Raw genomic sequence first — 19688 nt, forward strand, 5'->3', positions numbered from 1 at the left:
GTGTGCTCTTTTCTGCTAGACCATTGCCAAATTGGAAATTTGTCATGAACAATAATTCCTAATTTGATAGGTGTAGGTGGTACTGTTTGAATTTTAATTTTCATTATTATAATTGAATTTGAGCATTTTAAATATATTTTTAAATTAATTTTTTGAATACAGTAATACATGCATATTGTTAAAAAATCAGGAAGTATATGGTAAATATAAGTATATTTCTATACCATATTATAGAAGACATAGGCACTTCTATACCATATTATAGAAGAGTAAAATTCACTCTTCTATCTTTGACATCTCCCCTCAGAGTTAACTACTGCTTTTTAGTTATTTTGTCTATTTCCAGAGTTTGTTTATGTATGTGCAGGCAAATATTAATATTTCAGTAGATTTTTATCTTCTCTTACCCTTGATACTCCAAAGGTGGCATATTTATTCACTATCTGTACCTCGATTTTTTCACATTACCATATAGCTTGGGGATGTATCTATAGTAGTACATGGAAATTTCCTTTGCTTATTTTTTTCTGGTGCATAGTATTCTGTTGCACATGTGTTGTAATTTACTTAACTAGCCCCTATTGATGGATGTTTGTATTGTTTTCTCGCTCTTGCTATTAAACATGACTTTTCCATGAGTCATTACAAATGAGTGACAGTGAATTTGCTGAGTCAAATAGTGTATTTACTAAAATTTTGATAAATATTGTCATATTGTCCTCCTCTGATATTGCACCAATTTACTCAAAAATACATGAATTATACGTAAATTTAAAATACAACAAAAGAGAATGCATGGACTATCTGTTTTCCTAGCCAATTAACCATGGTGTGATCAAACTTTTGAAATCTGGTCAATCCAATAGATGGAAAAATTTTCTCAGCGTATTTCTGTCTTAATTTTCTTTTACTTTAAGTGAACTGAGCATCTTTTCATGTGTTTGAGAGCTATTGTATTAATGTGAACTCTGTTCATATCTATTGACCATTATATTGAGTTGTTATTTTCCTTACCATAAAAGCTTTGTATTAAATAGGTTATTCTTTGTCTCTGATATCAATTGAAAGTTATTTTTTAAAAATTTTTATTCTTAATTTTTGTGGGTACATGGTGTATATATTTATAGGGTACACGAGATATTCTGATACAGGCATGCAATAAGTAAGAATCACATGGCCATTACATTGTCCTAACATGATTTCACTTCTTGATTAGTCTACTTCCCCCCACTGGTATGAAACTCTGTCTTTATTATATCATATTGTGAATTATGAGGATCTGGGTCAATTTCTGGATTTTCTTTTCTACATCACTGGTCTGTTCATGTCCCATTAAAACACCGATATGATTATTAATATACAATAAATTGTTTTAATAACACCACTCGATTGCCTTGAGCTAACACTAGCCCTAAGCATAATCAATACTAATATCAAACCAACATACACTAAACCATTCACCTACATAAAGTATAGGCGATAGAAATTTTAATCTGGCGCTATAGATATAGTACCGTAAGGGAAAGATAGAAAACCACCCAAGCACAAAATATCAAGGATTAACTGGTAGTAGTAATCTCTCTTTTGATTTTTGTTCAGTGTTTTCCTGACTATTCTTTTTAATTTTTTAATTTTTATGGATTTAGAAGGTACCAGTGCAGTTTTATAAAATGGATATCCTCACTGTGAGAGCCTTACTGTTTTTAATGGTTGTAAATAGATCTATCTTAATTTCTTCTCTTTAGGACCCTTACCCTGTGATTAGTGTAGATTGAGACCCTGAGTGCCCTAGATTTGATGTCTTGTGAGTTTATTTTTATCCTCGCTGAGAGCCTCGGACAGATGGCAAACTTTCTCGGCCTTTCCCCAGGCTTTTCTAATTCTTTTTTTGTGTGTGGAAGCGACAGCTCTTCAATACTCACATGTGTTATGCAGGGGACTCAGTTTCAGCTGCTTTGCTTATTGCAGGCTGAGGTCAATTCTTTTCCTGTGGGAGTGTTCACGCGCTGAATGCGCTGTGTGCCTTGGGCCTATGTCTTCTCTTAGGAATCTTAATATTGACAGGGCTAGGCTGTTTGTATTGTTTTCTCACTCTTGCTATTAAACATGACTTTTCCATGAGTCATTTCAAATGAGTGACAGTGAATTTGCTGAGTCAAATAGTGTATTCACTAAAATTTTGATAAATATTGTCATATTGTCCTCCTTTGATGTTGCACCAATTTACTCAAGAATGCATGAAGTATATGTAAATTAAAATGGATAAGGCTGTAAAACCCATAAATATCAGAAAAGAATAATCATGTGAGCAGGGAGAAATTTCTTCTTATTCTTATAGGAAAACATTAGAGGCATAGACTAGAGTAAATTTTTCCAAGTGAATGCCCCAGGGTTTTTGTCAATTTGTGCCCTTGCTTTAAGTAAAAGTTGTTATGGTCTGCATTTTCATCTCTCACCTTCATCCCTTTTCATGTCAGAAGTTAATTATCCCAGTCTATGTAATTATTACCAGCACACAGAGTCTCAGCCTGCAAGAGGTTCAGAATTACATATGGGCTTTTAGCAATTTACACAGTATGGGCTTTGAGCCAATTTGAGAAACACTGAAAGCCATTATCATCTATCTGTAAAATGCCTTGCCCTGCGTTTGCTGCCCTGAGAACAGTGAGCTACAAGAAAGCCACAAAATACTGGTAAAATAATCTGACATGCAGTTCTGAGCTTTTTGTATACCCCCTTTCTCTAGCTGCACATCCATTGTGTGCTTATTGTGTGCTATATTTTTCTTTTTAGGAAGTCAGGGAAGTTTTTCTTTAGTTCTAGAGAATCACTATCCTATTCCAGCTGCCCATTTCCTTCAGAGTATTTCTTTGCCATTATCCAATCTTCCCAGCAGACAATTGGATTTTATTCAAAGTCCATGAGTGTCACATCCATGTTGGCTGGAGTAGTCATTGCCGAGTGATGTTAAAGTTTTGTTTTTTTCTCTTTGAGTTCAGGGATTAAAGGTTTGGATTTCATCCAACAGTTGACTTTCTTGAATGTTCTTTCTCTTCTTTCCCTACCCTACTGTAATCTTAGTACTTTCCTACTTTCCCTCTAGTGGGTATTCATACTCAAAGTCATCCAAGCCTTTGGAAATACCATTTTTTCCCCAGCCTTTATAGTCTTTGGTAGAATGCTTCCATCTTTTATATGAACTGCTGTTTGATTATGAATAAAAGTCTCTTAAATTATTTAAGTCTCTTGACAGTGATACAAGATAGCTTTACACCATCTTTTCACTAGGTAAAAAACAACTGTACTATGCCTTTTTAGAAAATAAACAGTATCACACACCAGTCAACAAAGCACCACTGGAAACCTTCAACTCATGAGTGACTGGAATAATGAGAGGAGGCTGGGTTTTTGCTACAATTTCAGACCTCATCATTCCTTACCATACTCAACTATACATTTGGCTATAAACCTTAGGAATAAACCATACACCAGATTGTTATGGTATGGAAAGGAGCAAGTAAGTTACTCCTGCCTCCAGAATGCTTTGCCTAGAGCAAATGAGCCAAGTCTGTGGCTACACATAGTGTAAACTGAGATTTGCCACTGGACTCAGAAAACTGTCTTTGGTATTTCTAAGTTAACACTGTTTTCCCTTAAGATAAGAGACATCTCCCATGGAATGGGGCCTCAGATGCAGAGAAACTGTTAATAAATGAATGTCTTCCTTTTTAATGATAGGAATTCCAATTTGCACTGTACACTGACTGCAAAAACAATTTTGTGGGGGCTCTGGAGCCTCACTGGGGATGTATTTGGGGGAAAATGTGATGAGGATGGCAAAGTGGTGGCTCATGGCTCCCTGGGCTGCTTGCACTGATGTGCTGATTTAATTCAAGGATGTGCTGAAAAGATGCTTCTCTGCTTAGAGCACAAATTCTGAGAGAAGCACCCTTGCAGTCAGTAAGAATGAGGAGATAGTAGTTTTGAACCGAGAACATTTATTTTTCACTAGAGGTTTTCTCAAAGTTTGATAATTAGAAGGATGTGGTTGGGCTTAAACCAGGGTTCTCTCTCTTCCACCGCGGATTGAGTAAAATGGCCTACTTGGTTGATGAGAACATTACAGGGTGTGAGTTTGCTGACACGGTGGGTCCACATGTTATTTCAGAAGAGATAGATACTGTGGCTGGGCTGTGGGATGGCAGATAATTATCCACGAGTAGGAGCAGTTAAGCAGGATGGGACTTTAAACACTCACTTGCCCCATCTGCTCTATCTTTTGAAGAGCTGTGGGCTAATTTGCTAGGTATTTCTAGCATCTAGAACTAGAAATACCATTTGACCCAGCAATCCCATTACTAGGTATATACCAAAGGGTTATAAATCATGCTACTATAAAGACACATGCACACATATGTTTATTGTGGCACTATTCACAATAGCAAAGACTTGGAACCAACCCAACTGGATTAAGAAAATGTGACACATATACTCCATGGAATACTATGCAGCCATAAAAAACGATGAGTTCATGTCCTTTTCAGGGACATGGATGAATCTGGAAACAGTCATTCTCAGCAAACTATCACAAGATCAGAAAACCAAACACCACATGTTCTCACTCATAAGTGGGAGCTGAACAGTGAGAATACATGGACACAGGGAGGGAAGCATCACACACCAGGGCCTGTTGGGGTAGGGGGTTAGGGGATGGATAACGTTAGGAGAAATGCCTAATGTAGGTGATGGATTGATGGGTGCAGCAAACCACCATGGCATGTGTATATCTATGTAACAAAACTGCACGTTCTGCACGTGTAACCCAGAATTTGAAGTATAATAAAAAAGTTTTCTATCAAGAAAGAAAATATATTCTCTTAGCATAGAGGGGGACTATAGTAAAATAATCATTTTACCATACTAATTTTCCTAAGGTAACTCTAGTTCTATAAAATCATTGTAACTGTGGCAACCTGACAATCTGAATTCTTTCAATTTTTCTGTTACTTTGATTCCTGATAAAAGGAATTCAAAAAGCCGTGGTTCTCTTCTATGTCAAGGCTTCTGCTTCATTCAAATAGATTCTGTTTTTAATGCACTTTGTTATAAATACATAATGATATTATTTCCAGGGCAAAATGTTTAGGAATTTACAGATATATGCATGTTTTCACTAGGAGAGGTTCTTTGCTTCAGGAAAAGAGTTCTGATTTTCAAGAAATAGTTGCACTGTTAAAATATTACTGTGAAATACTATATTTGGCTAGCTCCCCACCACGAGCCTTAATTCTAGGCTTCCAGCAACTAAAAACACTTCACAATTTGGCTGCAGGTATTTGGGAAACTTGCTGGCTCTGAAGGTGACATTGCCCCCTTCTCTTATTTATGAGTTTTTTTCATACAGAACCCTTAAATGAAAAGACATAAAGCACCCTTTAGAAACACCAATGGAAACAAAACCACAGTAAAATTCAGTTCCTGGAAGCATTCCGGCTCACTCACACAGGTTGAACCCGTGTTTCCCCTCCCCTTTTTCGCCAATGTGACGGGTCCCTTCAGTCAGACCTTCCCTAAGCACTCAGTGCCAACTGCTGGCGAGAATAGCTTTACCAAACTCTGCATTGACTTTCCTGAGTGCAGCTCACCACCAAATAATCTTGTAGCTTCCCATGTCACCTATAGTGAGAAATGTTTTGAATTTCTTTTCTGTGAGTATTTCCCTTTTCTCCACTTCTCCTGGGGTAGGGACATGGGTGATACAGGTGAGGTGGGAAAGATGGTATCAGAATTCATGCTGTGTGGGAATATAAAGAATATAAGAATTTAAGCTTCCCTGAGGGCTGTAGTAGAGTTTCTTCAGATTTCACAATGTCTACATTTTGGGAACATGTTTTTAAAAATGAGACAACATTGGTTTTAATCCGTTTTATTGAAATATAATGGAATGACATCTAAGAGCATGTAATTTGGAATCATGCACAACTGTGTTCAAATCTAAGCTTACCAGTTACAATCTATGTGTACTGGGACAAATTACATAATCTCTCTAAACTTAGTTTTATCATTGTAAAATGAGGCTGATAATAATAATAAACTCATAGCATTGTTTTGAAGATTAAATCAAATATTAAATGTGTAGCATCTGCCACATAGTAGAGTCTCAAAAACACTAGTCCCCATTCTCTTGTTTTTATTTTAATAAAATAAATCTGTCAGGAAACTTGTATATCTATACTAAATTCAGTTTTGGCATCTCAACTAACATCAGCAAGATGTTAAAGTGGCAAAAATGAAAGAAATTTAAAAGAAGGGCAATGGAAACAATTGATGTCAAGAATAAGATTCATTTATCCAGGTAAGAAAGATAAATGTATTTTGGTGTAAACTACGAGGGGAACACACTTCGGCAAACAATGCTAATATAAAAGCATTTTAAATAAAATTTAGTATAATGCATCTTTAGTATAATGCAAAATCCTTTCTCAAGGATTTTTTTTTTTTACCCATGTTTTTATTAACCTTTCAGAAGCACATGAGGAAGATATTTTCTCTAAATTGTGGATGAGAGAAAAAAAAGGTACATAGGAACAATGTGATTTGAGTAAATTCACCCAATGAATCACAGGCAGAGACTAAAAAATCCACTCATTTGGCTCTTGCTGACTCTGTCCAAGCCTTCACTGTTTTGGGTTAGGGGCCTGAATGTACAGGATCACCTGCCACTATTCAAGAATGTAACAGACGCCACCTTGGGACTCCTACTCAGAATCTGTTATAGAGGAGGAATTAATCAGCCAGTGATCTGCCATTTTTACTATCCCCATGCCCAGCTTAACCTCCATGACCAGAAGCTGTAGCCTCTCTTTTGCCCTTCGTCATACTCTTTTTCCCAAACCACAACTCAGGTTAAGTATAACTAACTTCTCCAGGCCAGTACCCATGTGGCTTAAGAAAAATAATCACACTGACTAGTCTCTCTTTGAATTTATGACCTTGAACCTCAGTTGGACTCTAAATGCTCCACTGATAATCATACCTTATTCATGTTTGCCATGAATTGACAAACCTTGACAATTCATTCACTATTCTGCTCTACTTGATAATTACTTCACTCTTTGCTCCTCCCTAATCTTCAACACATTCTTCCCTACCTCCATTTTCACAGGGGAAATTGAAACATTGGAAGAGGGTTTCCATAGCCTCTCATGATATCTACTTTTAAAGCCTTCCAGCATCTATACCCACATACTCTTCCTCCTTACCTGTGACCACAGGTGATCTATACCCCTATCTGAGCCACCAAGTCCCATCCTCTTTCACTTTCTCAAGGTGACTCATTTAGCAATTCTACTTTCTGACATCATTAGGGTTTCTGTTGGTTGGTTGGTTGGTTTTAACTGGTCTACTGGGTCATTCCCATCAGTATTCAAATGTGTGACTTTTATCCCCACTATTACACTCAGACTTCTCATGTCTGTGTCACCAGTGTCTTCCTTGTTGCTAAATTCAGTGGTGAATTCTCATTTCACATCTTACATAATTCTGCAGCAGTTGACACACTGATCTCTCCCTTCTTCTTAGTAAACTTCTACCCTTGGCTTCCAGGACACTATATTCTCTGCTTTTCTTTTATATCACTGGTTATTCTTTCTCAGGTGCCTTTGCTGAGCCCTCCTCATTTTCAGACCTCTTAACGTGGTATTCCCATCAGTCCTTGCATGCCTTCTTGATCTGCATTCACTCCATCTCATGCAATCTTGTTTCAATGAACAAGCCAACCAAGGACTCCCAAATTTACATCACCCTATCAGACCTCTCTTATTAATTTGAAAGTGATACTTTTGACTGCTTAATTATTTTCTACTTAGATGTCTAATAGACATTTCAAATTTAATACATCTAAAACAGAATTCCTGATCCCCTCTTAATAAGCTCTGCTCCCCGCTTTGTAGGTGATAGCAAATCCATCTTTCCAACTTCTCAGGCTCAGATTTTTTTTTGGAGGACTCCAAAATTCTCTTCCTAAGATTTTACAAAAGTAACCCATTTTTTTTTTTTAATTTTATTTTTTAAAATTATACTTTAAGTTCTAGGGTACATGTGCACAATGTGCAGGTTTGATACATAGGTATACATGTGCCTTGTTGGTTTGTTGCACTCATCAACTCATCATTTACATTAGGTATTTCTCCTAATGCTATCCCTCCCCCAGGCTCCCACCCCTGACAGGCCCCAGTGTGTGATGTTCCCCACCCTGTGTCCAAGTGATCTCATTGTTCAATTCCCACCTATGAGTGAGAACATGTGGTGTTTGGTTTTCTGTCCTTGTGATAGTTTGCTTAGAATGATGGTTTCCAGCTTCATCCATGTCCCTGCAAAGGACATGAACTCATCCTTTTTTATGGCTGTGTAGTATTCCATGGTGTATATATGCCACATTTTCTTAATCCAGTCTGTTATTGATGGACATTTGGGTTGGTTCCAAGTCTTTGTTATTGTGAATAGTGTCGCAATAAACATATGTGTGTGTGTGTCTTTATAGTAGCATGATTTATAATCCTTTGGGTATATACCCAGTAATGGGATTGCTGGGTCAATGGTAATTCTAGTTCTAGATCCTTGAAGAATCACCACACTGTCTTCCACAATGGTTGAACTAATTTACAGTCCCACCAACAATGTAAAAGTGTTCCTGTTTCTCCACATCCTCTGCAGCATCTGTTGTTTCCTGACTTTTTAATGATTGCCATTCTAACTGGTATGAGATGGTATCTCATTGTGGTTTTGATTTGCATTTTTCTGATGATCAGTGATGATTAGCATTTTTTCACGTGTCTGTTGGCTGCATAGATGTCTTCTTTTGAAAAGTGTCTATTTGTATCCTTTAACCCATGTCTTTTTTTTTTATTATTATTATACTTTAAGTTCTAGGGTACATGTGCATAACGTGCAGGTTTGTTACATATGCATACTTGTGCCATGTTGGTGACATAACCCATGTCTTTAGTATCTTACCTGATACATGAATAAATAGAGGAGCAAAGCTCCAGACTTTCTGTAGACTTTATGGTTTTCTAAAGTGACATGAGTTCTAGAATATACTTAGTAGAGGGCAAGGGAACCAGCTGGGTCTCCTCTGTGGCCAGCTTGGAACTAATGACCACATAGCGTATACTGGGGCACTGGAAATCTATTGGAGGATGCAATGATTATTAAATAATTCATGTTGAGGTGGAAACAACACAAACTTGAAGTCAGGAAGATGTAGGATCAGGTCAGATCTTGGACTTCTCCAGGCTTCTCTTTCCTTCAACTGTAAGCCATTGTGAGGCTCAAGTGACATACTATGTGTAAAGTTCCTAGCCCAGGGCAGGAACAGAGCAGGACCACTAAGGGTGTTGTTTGTTTGTTTTTTTTTCCTAGGCAAGAATCATCTGCATTAACTTATATTATATCATTCCCTGGGTATCACAAAGAAATTTAACTTGCCTCAATGCATGATTGTACACTAAAAAGATTAATTTGTAAACTGGAAGAAATGGAACAAAGGGCTTCTAGCTTCTCTTTTACAAACTCTGAATGCTTCAGATTTGCAACGGATGTTATAAGACGATAGGAACTTTCCAGGGAATATCAATAAAAGGATCATGAATCATCAATTCTGGAGATGAATATAACGCAGTAGCTATTTAAATTTCTACTAAGAATATGTGATTATGAATACTTATTGAGAATCTGCTGTGAGCAGGCATTAGATGTTTTGTAGAACTGACCTTAGAAGAGATGAGACTTGTGGATTCCAGAACTACTAAAGAGCTGGCTTAAACGTTATATGCCTTCCTAGTACTGGGCAAAATATTTCTATTAAGACTGCTAAAGGGCTTCTGAGGGACTTCTAAGAGACTGTTAGTACACTTCAGAGGATCCTGTCAGGAAGCTTTTAGGGGAGTTGTGCAAATGCATAGTCAGCTTAAAGCTGTTAGATGCATTAATTAATGCCAATTATTCTCATGTGGTAGCCATAGCTTCAGTTGAGAATGACTGTACCACATCTGTTTCCTTAAGGCACAGCTTTTGTCTTCATTTGAGGGAGTGTGTAGGAGATCTAGCATTAAAAAACCCTTAGGAATGCTAAGAAATTAGATTTCTCCAAAGCCCTATAAAAATCATCTACCCATTCAGTGCTACAATTGCTTCACCTATGAAAGAGAAATAGTGACAATGAAAATAAAAATTATTTTTCCTGGAACTTCTAATTGAAGTTCCTCAAAATTGAAGTGGGCTGAAATTGATTATGGAAATTGTAATGCAACTCAATGACTGAGGAAGCTGCATTTCATTATAAGGATAAATATAGATTAAGCTAGTACTTGTTCCTGTTTGCCTGAAGTTGCTGCTGCCTGTACCGGAAGGTAACACTCCAATAGCAAGTATGACTAATACCAGGTTTAAATTGAGTTTGTCTCATCTTCCAAAATGAGTTATTTTCAGCTATTCAGAAAAATATACAAATAACCACCTCTAATGGTGCAAAACCAGTTTAGACTATTGACTTTGATTTATTTAAAACATGTAGTAGCAACTAAACTGCTGATTTATGAGTATTGACTGGACATAAATACATAAATTTAGGATATGCTTTAAATAGGCAGTAATAATTATGGATATAATTTGGTATGCTTTCATCAACAGCTAAGTGAAAAATCATAATACAAAATTGAAAATAAAAAATCTCAATTATGCAAACATATTTACATTCATCACATTTTCTTTACATATATGTATAAGAAAATATTGGAAGTAAGCACAGAAAATCTTAGCAGTGGTCATCTCTAGGTGATGGACTTATTGATGTATTTTTTTCTGTCTTTTTCTTACTATTTTCAGTGCTTTCTAGGTGCCGGTGAAATCTATTAGTCTTATAGTATTAGAAAATAGTCATTAAAATTGTGCTTGAAGGTGGTACTTCGCACAGAGCAGGAGCAGAGTACAGTAAGCGCTGAGCGAACAAAGGGATCCATCAGAAAAGCTGACAAGCTTTACCAACTCTCTGACAGCTTTGTCCATCTTTCTTGTAGGATGATAATAAAATGTCACATTATGGACGTTTCATCACAAAATAAAGATAGCATATTATAAATCAGTACCATAAATAATTAGCATGGACTAATCAAGTCCCTTTTGTGGTGAGACAGCTCTAATTGCTTTTAATTGCATGCTTTCACTTATAGTACTTGCTAATTCTTAAATTTGTAATCTCCAGTGTTCTCTTAGTCATTAGTATAAATTAGCAATGTTGTACTCTATGCAAATCAGTTGGCTGAAAAAGTCATTTATGTGGAAAATACTGTAAATAAACTTTTTCAACTCAATTAAACAATTTGGGTGTGATACCCCAGGCTTTAAGGAACAAGTAATTGACTAAAGCAGTTAAAAACCCCTGGGTCCAATCCAGAAAACCTTACACAGACAAAATTCCCACTTTCTTCAGCACTAATCTTGTACACCCAGGAATATCAGAATAAGTCCAGAGATGAAATTCCATGTGGAAAAGAGAAGAGGGTTATGGGTAATATTACTGACTGCTACATGCGCTATCATAATTCTTAGTCCTAAAAGTAACTATGGTATTAAAATATAAAATGCAACAAAAGGCATGCCCTTCAGTATTTCCCAAGCTGTGTTCTACTGATGTCTACTCTCTCAAGATGTGTCGTTGGTTACAAATGGAGTCTTATGATTTTGGTAAATTTTACATTATACATATATATATGTATCATATATGTATATTTATTTCAAAGGGTCTTAGAGACAGTAAGATATTAAAAGTCTGAGCACTTGTACAGTAAATATTTTTTAATTAGTTTATTCCAGAGATTAATCCCATTTGAAAATGGAACTTTATTTTGTTTTACTTTTTAAACTTAATATCTACTAACAGTCCACAGAGTTTCATTCCATGGAAGACACTCCAAAACAAAAATGTATTAAAACAATATTCTGAACATGGGACTTGTTGGATATGGTGCATATGTAATTTGGAGGTAAATTCTATAGTTCTCACATTACCCTCTAGTAAGTAGTTGTGATACAATGCAAAATATATATTTGGTCTTTGTCCCTCGTTCATGGCACACAATTGGAGTATCTTTTGTGGGTTGATGAAATGACTGGTGGCTGGGGTCTCTAGATAGTTTCTTTCTGGTGACCAGGATAGGAGCTAGTCACCAGAAAGACGATGTAATTAGATGGTTGGAACTTCTAGCATGACCTCCTGACCTCTGGGGTAAGGAGAGCAACCACAGATTGAGTTCAGTCACCAGTGGTGAATCATGTAATCAATCATGCCTACGTAATGAAACCTCCATGAAAACTACTAAACAGTGGAGTCCAGAGAGCTTCTAGATTGGTGAACACATGGAGGTTCTGGGAGGGTGGTGGCATTCTAGGAGAGGGCATGGAAGCTCTGCACCACCTTGCCTTCCACTCCCAAACATTGTCCTCTGCACCTTATTCATTTGGCTGTTCCTGAGTTGTATCTTTTATTAAAAAACTGCTAATAGTAAGTAAACAATTTTTCTGAGTTCTGTGAGCTGTTTGAGCAAAAACACTGAGCCCCAAGTGGGTGGTTCATGGGAATCTCCAATGTGTAGCCAAGTCAGAAGGAAGTATGGAAGTGTGGAAACCTGGGGACCCGATATTGTGACTAGCATCTGAAGTGGGGGCACTCTTGTTGGGTTAAGTCCTTAAACCTGTGTAGTCTCACACTAGCTCCAGGTAGCTAATACCAAGATTGAATTGAATTGTAGGACACCCAGTTAGTTTCTAGACAGTTGGAGAATTGGTAGGTGTGAGGAAACTTACACAGTAGTGTTGCAAATAGATAGTCTGTTTGTTTGTTTTTGTTTTTTGGAGCAGGGGTCTTGCTTTGTCATCCAGGCTGGAGTACGGTGGCATGATCTCCATTCACTGCAACCTCGGTCTTCTGGGCTCAAGCAATCTCCTGCCTCAGCCTGTGGAGGAGCTGCGATTACATGCACCCACCACCACGCCTGACTAATTTTTGTATTTTTAGTAGAGATGGGGTTTCACCATGTTGGCCAGGCTGGTCTGGAACTCCTGACATCAAGTGATCCACCTGCCTCAGTCTCCCAAAGTGCTGGGATTACAGGCATGAACCACTGCATCCAGCAGATAGTCTATTCTTCCTGTGAAAAAGTATAGGGACCTGGCAGCTGCTAGGATCCCCTCAATTCCAGGTATGTCTGATTAAAAAAAAAAAAAAAAAACTGTTAGGATTCTTGATGTTTTTGAAATAAAGTGAGATGTTTAAAAATAATTCAATTGCATAGCATGTATAAAATGTCCTTTTGCAGTTTGAAGAGGTGCACACTAACACAGAGGCCTGATTTTATTTATTTATCTTTTTTTTTTTTTTTTTTGAGATAGAGTCTCACTCTGTTGCCCAGGCTGGAGTGCAATGTCACCATCTCAGCTCAGTGCAAGCTCTGCCTCCCAGGTTCACACCATTCTCCTGCCTCAGCCTCCGGAGTAGGTGGGACTACAGGCTGCCACCAACTTGCCCTGTTAATTTTTGTATTTTTAGTAGAGACGGGGTTTCACAGTGTTAGCCAGGATGGTCTCAATCTCCTGACCTCGTGATCCGCCCTCCTCAGCCTCCCAAAGTGCTGGGATTACAGGCGTGAGCCACCACACCTGGCCGATAACAATTATTTTGAGCCATAAATGTGAGTAAGTTTTGACTTTCAGTCCTGTATCATTGGAGTGTGATCTGGGGGATGGTGGGGCAGGGCTGGTGTCTAAGTCCAAGTCTCATTTAGGTCCATTGATTCCCTGTCCTCTTATTCTTTCTCAAAAGTCTGACACATTTCTCTGCATAGTCCTCATTGCTCTACTGTAACATTCTTTTTGGGCCTTGTGGCCAATCTGTATATGTAGGAAACAAAAGTAAATCTCGCTCCAAAATTCTCCTCTATAAAAGGTCACAAAACTAGTTTAGGGGCACATCTTAAGGCTTTAGGGCATGTGTTGAAACCTTGGCTTGATTATATTTGCTTTTTAATGTTACAGGGATTTTCCATGTGTGACTTGCACACGTTGATTTACACTAAACAGACTGAACAAATACTGGAAAATATAGCAAATCTACAGAATAGGAGTGCTCTGCGGTAAAGAAAAAAAAAATAATGCTTGGGAAGATATTGAACTAGAAATGGAGTTCCTGCTACTTTTTACCATAATTTGTATGTTAAATTCCTCCAGTAATAAAAACCCTCGTTAGTTTTTTTTTTTTTTTTTGAGACGGAGTCTTGCTCTGTTGCCCAGGCTGGACTGCAGTGGCCGGATCTCAGCTCACTGCAAGCTCCGCCTCCCGGGTTTACGCCATTCTCCTGCCTCAGCCTCCCGAGTAGCTGGGACTACAGGCGCCCGCCACCTCGCCCGGCTAGATTTTTGTATTTTTTTAGTAGAGACGGGGTTTCACTGTGTTAGCCAGGATGGTCTCGATCTCCTGACCTCGTGATCCGCCCGTCTCGGCCTCCCAAAGTGCTGGGATTACAGGCTTGAGCCACCGCGCCCGGCCCCCTCGTTAGTTCTTTCTAACAAACAGAAACAGAAATTTGTGCTGGAAAGAATAGAGAGATTAATGGAAGATCTTGCCTGCTGTTGGCCTATGGACTGCTAGAATGATTTTCTGTGCCCCTTTTTAAAAACATGAATCTTTTAAATCTTTAATGTTAAATTTCATATTAAATTAACAGCATTCACATGAACTTTAAAGCAGAAATATTTACACTTCGCATTTCCTGAGGCAGTTGGTTGGGGTTTCTTTTTTAATGTGTTCAGTAGTGTCTCTGTCCCAAAGGTGTATGCTCACACTTGATTTATTTTTTGAATAAAATATTGGTGTATGAACTGTTGCCTATTATTTGATTTTAGTGTCAGGGCATCACCTCCTTCCTGAGGTGTTTCACCTGTCTATGTTAATTATTTTTTCACTCTGGGATTTTTTTAGCCAGAGTATGTTAATTCCTTCTTTTTTTTGTCATGGTTATGTTAAGCATTATTTTCTTTGTTTAAGGTGACTCTGAAATCTATTCTGCATTGATTATTCTAGGAAGGTGAGTAAAATATTTGAATCTGAAAGCGCTTTGCAGAACACATCTCAATCACAAATATCTGATATTTAGGGAAGATCAAATGTCATAGAATGGCTAGCCAAAAGTTGCTTTATGTCCTTGTTGCCTAATAAATCAGAACTGAGACATGAATCTTATTTTCTTAGTCTGAAGAATTTGCCCCATATTTCTATCTGACCTTTAAACAAAAGAGGAATATTTACAGTTACCAAATACTAAATAGATTTTCAAAAACATTAAAATAAGACCAAGGCAAACCTCTTCACTTTTTAAAAATTAGAAAAAGTTGAATTCAGCAATAAAATGATCTTCTTTTATCATCTGTGTAGATCAGTGGTTCTCAGTGGGCAAAATTCTCCTTGCAGAACATTTGGGAGTGGAGGGGAGTGGCGTTTTCTGCAGAGGCATGATATTTAGTTGTCCTATGTGGGGCTGTGTTCCTACTGGCCTCCAATGCATAGAGGCCACAGGTGCTGTTAAACATCCCACAATGCGCAGGACAGTCCCCCACAACAAAGAATTATCTGTCCTGAAATGTCAGTCATGTTGAAAAGGAGAAACCCTGGTGTAGATGAATGGCTCTCAGAGTGTGATGCCCAGACCAGCAGCATCAGTGTCTCCTGGAACTTAGACATGTGCAGTGTTGGGTCTCAGCTTGGGCCTCTTAATCAGAGTGGGCTCCAGCATTTGTGTTTTGATGATTACTCCACGTGATTCTGAAGCATGTATGTTTGAAAACCACTGAAACCGATGTTTAAATCTTCTCTTTCAGTCACTTTAAAAAATACGAATTCTTACTTTCTACTCAACCTTCTTCTTTGAGCAGTGGCTGAAGTTTGAAATGGAGCCTATTTACAAACTCCAACTTCTATCCACAAGAACATTCTTGGGTAAGGGCCTCTCTCCAATCCTCTGGCCAGGAACAACCCGTGTTCTCTTCTGTTGTGTTGTTGTAAGAGATTGGCAGTAGTCAACCCTATGCTTTGGCCTATCACAATTAGTCTATCCCATGACTTTATATAAAACTGTAGCTTGTCCTGCAAAAAGTCAGAGCTGGTAGTTGGAAGTTTAGCAACTGCTCAGCATGTTGCATCAAAGGGCTTTTGAAGTTAGCAGCCTGAGTTCTTTCTAGCTTTGAACCCATTAGTTTCATTTACAGTCCTGTAATTTGGGGCTGCAATTTGTAGTCTGCTCTCAAATCTCACACTTACTAAATCAGTTATACTTGGGGGTTAGCTCAAACTAAAATCTGCACTGTGAAATGGCTCACAGGGCATATCTTAAGCCATGATGACATGGATTTCTTCATATATGAAAAAGTACACCACGTTTTCTTGCCCGTCTGTAGTACAGAAAATGGAATATCTAGAATTGTGAGGCCAGGAGATGAAATTTGTCATTGATGGCTTTTAGTAACTTGAGGAGGAACTGAATCCTTAAAAATACTAGATAGGAAAGCCTGTGGTTTGCCAGCCCATCTTTTTTCCACCATGTATTTAAACTCTTATATCAATGTTGGAAAAGACAGCTTTTGTATGAGTTTTTACAATAGAGTGAAGGAATGCAAATCTTATAATTAAGAACTCAGCCTTCATTATTTGTCTGCAAATCATACAATAAAATAAATCTGACACACACGGCCAAATGTTCTTACTCAATTAATCTGGAAATATGTTATTCATCTGCTGTGGCCTGCCATTGCAGCTGACAGTTTTGCTTCTCTTCCGCTCTGTTGAGGGTTTCTGGCAAGCGGCTCTGCCAAGGGCTTGAAAACCTGAACACAAAGTAATGGTTTTGAATCCGGAGGAGAGGTGAACCATGTTACCACCTGTAGTTTTCTTTCTAAATCGCCCCTTCATTTCCGTGAGATTTGGAGACTTCCACTGAGTCAGTATGAAAAATACTTTACGTTATGCTGTCAGGAAATAATGCCTGCTTATAAGGCTTTAGATAAAGTAATAGTCACAAGGCTGCAATGACGGAAATATCCCCAAACTGGAGATAAAGCTGTGTTCCAACTTGTCACATTGTCTCTTCATGTCTCATTCAGTGTCATTCTTCCAGAATTAAGAGGTAATTATGCTCTTCATGATCCTAGACTCTTTTTCTTTTCTTGATGTCGAGAAACAACAGGGATCTGAATTTAATTGGTCTGTTTTTACCTGATTTATTGACATAAATTTGTTTTTTTAATAGTAGGCGTTATGGGTTTTTTTTCACCTTAGAAAATAACTCTGGTGAACAATAGACACTGTGGACTACTAGAGAGTCTAGAGGAGGTGGGTTAAAAAACTACCTATTGGATACTATGCTCACTACCTGTGTTACAGGATTCATACTCCAAACCTCAGCATTACAAAATGTTCCCATGTAACAAATCTGCGATATACTCCCTGTATCTACAATAAACATTGAAATAAAAAATATAACCTTAATGTGGACTCTTACGCTTTGGATGACAGAACCTGTTTTGCTTCCTTAAAAAGGAGCTGAAATTCAGTAGGCTGCTGGGTTCCTTAAAGGTGATAAATAAAATACACGCAGACAATTTTCTCCAGAACAGTTATCACCCAATGAACAGGTAATTTAGTGATGACATTAATCCAGTGGACTTGTTTTTGGTGCGTGTGTGGAGAGAAAACAATTTTTAATACTCTAAATTTGTGTTTTTTGGGAACAGGATTATGGTGGTTGATGATAGTCCGTGTGTGTGTTTGTGTGTGTGTGTGTGTGTGTGTGTGTATGTGCGTGTGTGTCCTTGAAGGCTGTAGACAGTTCTGAGGATCCTAGGGAATAAAAGAAGGAATAGGTGGTTTTCTTTTTTTTTCTTTTTTTTTTTTTCAGCTTCCAAGTCATTTTATTCAGAATTTTTTGTTTGTTTCCTCAATCAATAGATACTATACAAAACAATGTAAAAAATGGCTACTATTTTCTCTCCCCAGCTTCCCCCCGCCGGGGACAATCCTCTAGGGAAACTCACTCTGGGGTTTTAGGGGTTCTCCCTCTAGATTTGGTCCTGCAAGTGAGGGTGAGTTACATAGTCCCTTGAATCACTTTCAAAGGAGCTCAGCTGAGGTGAAGAGAGCTTCTGGGATCTGGAGGTTACTAGGTTAGGGAAATGGGTTAGGGTTTTTTTGGGAGAAAAGCCAGCGCCTGGGGCCTACCCCAAAGAAAAGGTATCTAAAATGTTCACGGTTCCTTCTTTTGCTTCAAAAAGTGACATTTATTCAAAGAAAAAAAGACAAGATGTCCATCCCTTGGCTCCCTTCCCTCGTGCCTCCTGCTGCTCCTCAGCCCCCCAACATTGAACACTGGCTGGGGCTAGGTAGCAGGACAGCCCCTCAGATGAAGTCAACAACATTAAGGGGAATTTCCTCAATGGAGGTGTTGTAGAAGGTCTCTGTGTCTCAAAGGGTCCCCTTATCTTCTTCTGTCACCATGTTGATAGCCACACCCTTATGGCCAAACCATCCACTTCAACCAATTCTGTGGATATAGTTTTCCCTGTTGGTCGGAAGGTCATAGTTGATGACTAAAGAAACCTGCTGCACATCAATGCCTCTGGCCTACGTCAAGAAAGACGACTCTTCAGCATGTATATCAGAGGACAATCTATCCTGAAGGGAAGACACTTAGGTATCCATGTAGGCAGCCAAGGAAGGCAGAGGAAATAAGCATCCCTGTTCCTCAAAGACCTTAGGCATGCCAGATTATATTCCAAGTTGCTACTTTCCTGAGAGGGGCACTGTATGTCCCCTTGGAGAGGGAATCACCTTGGATAAGAATATGTGTTTTAAAGCAAGAAAGAATGAAATCAGTTAGGTGAATCCTCCAGGCATTTATCAAATGATTTTAAAAGTCAATCTTCTCTTTTTGGAGTCCCTGCATTAAACACTTCATTGTCAGGCAAGGGCATGAAGGCCATGGGAATCCCGTGTTGGGTGGACCCAGTTTCTAATGGCCTGCATTTGCATATCAAAGGTTGCCTACCTGACTCTCGAATATCCAGGGCGCCCTACATTTGCATATTAAAAGGCTAGAGTGGGAGAACCAGCTTTTTCATGGCTATGTCAGTGACATGCCTGATCAAACCAATCCCCTGAGCCCTATGCAAATCAGACATTGCCTCCTCCAGCCTCTGCATATATACCTAGCTGGTATCTGTGGCAGGTGAGGACTTCCTCTTTTGGCTCTAGAGCCCATCTCCCTCTCTGTACAGGGAAGCTTCTTCCTTCTGTCTTCTGCCTTCCTTCTTGCCTATTAAACTCTCCTCTCCTTAAAACCAAAAAAATAAAAAATAAATAAATAAACACTTTATTGTCTTCAAGTCATCAATCATTTCTCAATTCAAATGCTAATTACTTTTCAAACAGACCCTCTCTGGAAGAGTTAACTCTGCCGCTATTATGATTATGAGAGAATTCATGGTTCTGTTTCATGGGTACAGGCAAATAGAAGACACATTAATGTACCAGCATACAAGTTATTTTCTACTCCTAAGGGCTCTAGGAAGAAATAGAAGGAATATGA

General features: G+C 38.3%; 1 non-coding gene across 1 annotated transcript; it reads right to left on the reverse strand.

Moving 5' to 3' along the window:
• Positions 1-18798: 18798 nt before the first annotated feature.
• LOC112425570 (small nucleolar RNA SNORA67) lies at positions 18799-18938 on the reverse strand. The gene has a single exon (XR_003016690.1). It is a non-coding gene; the product is annotated as a small nucleolar RNA SNORA67 (small nucleolar RNA).
• Between the last annotated feature and the right edge of the window lie 750 nt (positions 18939-19688).

This window comes from Macaca nemestrina, chromosome 4 (genome assembly GCF_043159975.1).
Source record: "Macaca nemestrina isolate mMacNem1 chromosome 4, mMacNem.hap1, whole genome shotgun sequence".
NCBI lineage: Eukaryota > Metazoa > Chordata > Mammalia > Primates > Cercopithecidae > Macaca > Macaca nemestrina.